The sequence below is a fragment of the Pinus tabuliformis genome, chromosome Q (assembly GCF_031772625.1).
Source record: "Pinus tabuliformis cultivar Carrire ecotype Pingquan chromosome Q, CPIR1, whole genome shotgun sequence".
NCBI classification, from domain to species: Eukaryota; Viridiplantae; Streptophyta; class Pinopsida; order Pinales; family Pinaceae; genus Pinus; species Pinus tabuliformis.
Window position 1 is genome coordinate 1,218,213,043 of NC_142296.1, and position 5,295 is coordinate 1,218,218,337.

The 5,295-nt window shown below is 42.4% G+C and overlaps 1 pseudogene; it reads right to left on the reverse strand.

Moving 5' to 3' along the window:
• Positions 1-3,574: 3,574 nt before the first annotated feature.
• LOC149224169 (protein IN CHLOROPLAST ATPASE BIOGENESIS, chloroplastic pseudogene) lies at positions 3,575-4,649 on the reverse strand (annotated as a pseudogene).
• Positions 4,650-5,295: the final 646 nt, after the last annotated feature.

Sequence of the window (5,295 nt, forward strand, 5' to 3'; positions counted from 1 at the left end):
ATCCTCCTTATCCCCCACCATATTGGCAAAACAGCCCATATCCTCCACAATGGACTCCCCCTACTTCACAAAGTTCAGCCTGGCAGAATAACTGGCAGAGACCAACAAATCAGCCAGTAGGAAATGTCCCTCTCCCTCAACCTACACTGCCAGCTTTACAGCAAAATCCCCAGGCTAATCTGAGACCGCAACTCCCAGCCCAGCCCAATCCCAATCCAAATAACAGACCGGTCCAAGCACTCCAAATTTTAGAAACACCAGAAGAAGGACCCGATCTGAGGGAGTGCAATGATCTTCAGCTAAGATCTGGGCGTATTATCCAAACAGAGGGAAATAAAACAGTTCAGATTGAAGATCAGTTACCTAGAGAACATCTGTCACAAGAAGAGGATGTGAATAGACATCAAACTCATAATCAAGCAACCACATCCTCTCCCCCGTTCCCAGAATGTTTAGTCATACCTCGACTGATACAACAATCTAATTTTGACATTCTGGGAGAATTACAAAATTTGTACATAAAAATTCCATTTCTTCAGGCCATTCAAGACATCTCGATATACGCAAAAACTATTAAAGAATTGTGCATAAAAAGGCCAAGGAGGAATATAATAGATAATCCAAGAGTTCAAGTAGTCGGTACTTTATCTGACCTATTGTCAGGAAAGGAAACACCTATTAAGTATGAGGACCTAGGAAACCCAATAGTAACTGTTCAAATTTATGGTCAAACCCTAACCAATGCCTTAGTTGATCTTGGAGCTGCAATCAATATATTGACAACTGCTACTTGCCAAAAGCTAGGCATTACATCTGCAGAACCTACCTCAACTCTGCTAGAATTGGTCGATCGGTCTGTGGTTAGGCCGGAAGGCATACTGCATGATGTCATGGTTTTAGTTGACTCCTGGGAATACCCAACTGATTTTCTGATAATAAACCCTAAAACCAGACTTGATGGACATCCACTGATCTTAGGAAGACCTTGTCTCGCTACCGCTGATGCCTATATCGGCTGTCGGCAAGGGAACATGATTATAACCAAGGGGGCGGATATCAAAAATTTAGTACTATATCCCCCAGCGCAGCCAAGTATCACTATAGTTAAAACTAATAGGCACCCTGTATCATATCTGGTGGGCTCCAGTATTGTAGCAATAATGCTACAACTCCTGGAGCTTCCTATCTCTAATTTTATCAACCCGGTAGTTCGTAACAAACTTGGAAGCGACGGTGCTGTATGCACAAGTACTAGCTCTTGTCGCAGCTGTCACTTGGTCAGCTGGCACAAGTCCGCTAGGGCTCAAGCCAACTTCTATATGTTCTCAGAAGAAGCTTTCTAAATGATGGACGAAGGCTATCTCAAAGGAAATTAATCTACTTTGCAAAAATGAACTGAAAGCCAACCAAAACATGGAAACCTTAGTAAACCCTAATCTGACTAGCTTAATCTCTATGATGCAATGGTGGGAGTGCAAATGTCTAAGAATGATGCCATTACCTCTAGTGATATGAAATGCATGAACTTAAACTACTTCCATTGAAAAGAACATTGTTTTTGTATTTTTGCTTAAATGGTTGGAGTGATTATGATTTTGTTTCTTATTAGGGTTTGGCTGTGCAGAGGTGGTTTGAAGGGAAGGAAATCTTGGGAAAGGTCAGGGGGCTATGAGAGGTCCCAGGGGATCCCTAGCATCAGTCCACAGAAGTCCACAACGTTCAGGTGCTCGGCAACCGAGTTTGAAGGCTTCTACAGGATGTCTGCAGAGGATCCTACAGGAAACTCAGGAATTCTACAGGAAGTCTGCTAACTTCTACAGGATGTTCTACCATGGGAGTTTTGGGTGATGGTGAAGTGATGGAGCGGTATGGGTGGATAGGTAAGATGGAGATGGAGCTTTTGATGGCTCAGGGGCAGAGAAATAAGATGGAGAAAGAGTGCATGAAGTTGGTTGGTGGATAGAAGGATGAAAGCAACGAAAGGTCAAGAAAATGGAGCTACGTGGACAATGGAAGAGTTGGAAGGCAACTGAGCTGAACAGAGGATGAGTAGGTGGCTTAGGCATGGTTCAGAAAGAGAAGAACACGATGAAGTGGTGCTGTGCAGTGGAAATGAAACAAATCACCCTTATCTTGCATGTAAACGAAAGTTCACCAACCTATTCTAACTGTTTTATTAGGAATCAAAGAACAGCAACATAAGTTGAAAGGAATTTGTGCATGAAGCTGAACCAAAGAGTCATTACTCAAGATATAATCGCATGAAAAATTCTTCAATCGAAAACATTACATCAATACTTGCATGCATATGTTGAAACAGTGTTTTTTTGGCAGTTGGCAAGGTCTACACTTCCGGTCCCCAAACAGAGGTGAAAGTGAGCATGCATTCAACCTTTTTGAACTCAACTTAACTTCAATCTCCCTACGCTAATTCTGAACTAATGAAACAACTGCATTCATGAAACTAACCTACGTAACCAAACCGAAACAGCCAACTCAGCAAACTGTATTTTTTTAAGTGCAAGTAAAGGAAAGAAATGCAATGATGAAAAACAAGTAACAATACAAAGGAAAGGAGGTCTATTGCTCTCAGGTTGGGCCCTTAACCTGAGAGCTATAGCTCCCCTAAGAACTCAGAATCGAATCCAAATCTGACTGCCTTTATTAAAATATCATGATCATGAGTCTAACAACATGCCAAAATTGGCTTACAAAGAGCAAAATCAGAGCTACAACATGACTAACCACTAGCTACTATCTATTGGCTAACTAGCTAACCAAATTGACTAACTGAAATGAGGCCTTAAGCCCTCTTATTTATACAAATTGAGGACCCAACAGTCCTCCTAAAATTTAGGGACTTGGCTGCCCAAGACTTGTAGTTAACAGCAGTCCTACTTGACTTGCTTGGCTGCCCTTGTGCTCATTGATTTGGTGGCCTTTGAACTCCGAGCTGATGGTGGAGAATTCGAGGTAAGGGCCCATAAATGAGGAGGACACCTTCCTACAAATCCTCTAGCTTGTTCTCCCACGAATTTGGTTGCCAAGTGCTCATTAAGACCTTCAATTTTGTCTCCAAGTTGACCAAAAAGGCTACACAAAGCACCCATTAGACTTGTTGGCATAATGACTAACCAAATTCACTCTATTAACATAAAAATAATCAAAAACATGCAATAAACCAATGAGAATGGTGGATTAAGTCAACTTAGGAGGTTGGATGAGCCCAAATAATTGTCCATTTTTTGGGCTCATCATCACCCCCCTACTGAAAGTGTTGCTCATCCTCTGAGCAACCAATCTCTCTCCTCCTCTTTGATGGCCCTGGTGGCTTCTTTGGCTAACATATCGGCCGATTCCTCCTTTGGCTTCCCTCTTTTCAAACTCCCTGTAGAAACAGTTCGCTGGCTTCCTGTAGAAACAGTTCTCTGTCTTCCTGTAGAAACAGTCTGCTAACTTCCTGTAGAACCAATTTTCTCTGATTTTGCTTGCTTGGCTGGGGGTGCCTTCTCCTTGAACTGTGCTGTGGCTATCTTGGGTGTGTCCCTACTTGTTTTTTTTTTTTTTTCTGACCAGTTTTCTGTATCCTTACTTGGCTCTAGCTACTACACTTCAATTTCAATTGGCGGAACACTGATTCAGACGTGCGCTCTAATTTTATGATACAAAGATTGATCCCAAATCAGGACCTTTCTGTTTCCTTGAGAACAATGTGTGTGGATTTGCACTTAATTTTAGCAATCATAAAGTATAAAGCGAGCTATTGTATCTAACCCAGCTTCCTTGTAGTAAGCTGCAAGTTGATCCTGGATGTCATGCCAGGATCCATCAAGAAAAGCTAAATCCATCAAAAATGCAGCCTGGTCAAGAGCCACCTGAGCAGGTGCCTTCCCCTTTTGAATATCCTCACGCCTTCCCTCATCTGTAACTCTTTCTCTCATGTATTCAATTTGTTCGTCTCCCCAGCCTGCAATTTTAGCAACTTCCTCATATCTGCAGCCTATTGTCCACCACGGTAATTTTAATGCTACTTTGGCAGCATCCTTAGCTTCAAGCTTACGACCAATGTTCAGAAAAAAAAAAGCTCTGCATTAAACACAAATGGCCGACCAAATCCAGGAAAGTGCTTCCTATTCACGTAAAGCTCTCCTGTCACCAATGCAGAAACCTGGTCGCCTCTTTCCAAATGACCCAATGCAATACGCTCAAATACATCTGGAAACAATGCAACCTTCTTTGTCAAATAAACATCAAGATTTCCAATTTTAGATTCAGCTACATCCCCTTTGTTTATACAATTTCTTGCCAGCATCTCCTGAAGCAGCATAGAGGCTATTTGTTGCGTCCTCATAGCCATTCCAATCTTCTTCTACTAGAATCCTAGGAATATATTGATCCACATGCAAGACTTCAAGAGCTTCATTTTCAATTTGAAATCAGTGGCTTACAGTCTTAGCTAAACGTGACACACCATACTTCTGAACTCGTACAACGGGCATCTCCATGCCTTCTGGACTAGTTGGCCATCTTAGAAGAGCTATGAAAGCACCTGATTGGTCTTCTGACAGTGGTATTACAAGAGGAATTATACCCCGTCTAGCATAAGGAGGGACAAGTTTTTCACCCTTGGCCATATGATAATTGTCCATCTTTCTTCAAGCTCCAAACTTGATGAAGAACCTTAGGCTTCTCTGCTCTGGAAGTCTCTGCTGCACTTTCCTGTAGAAGACCCCACCCGTTTCCTGTAGAGTGTGATTCTGCCTTTGAGTGAGCCCGATGCACGAGTGAAATTCGAGAACAGGCCGCAAAGCTCCATGGAGGTTGATGGGTTAACCGATTGTGGGAGCAGAGGATGCATACTTCAGCTAAGAATGTCACAAATGCAAATTAATCAGCGGATGGTGAGAGTCAGCCGAGCAATTTTTTAATTACGGCATGATTTGTGGTGAGGGAGTGAAGTGGCCAAGTGTACGTGGCCACATGCAACTAGAAGTTTTGTTCCTGAACTCTGTGTTTTCCCCCTGTAATCACTGCCGTGAATTGAACTGAAGTTTAAACAACCAACACTCCTTGTTGCTTTAATTTTCACGTAAGTCAGCTATCCACGTGTACTGCGTGACTTCCAGCTGAGTGCTAGAGAAGACAATCGGTTGAGCCTTGCTAATCCGTGGCTTAATTCCACCATTCCATCAATTCATGCAGTTTTCAAATTAAATTTATGCAATAGAAGAATGAGATCAGTCACATACCTCGAAGTTGAATGGTTGCCGTGAGCTGCTGTGGCCTGTCATTGCT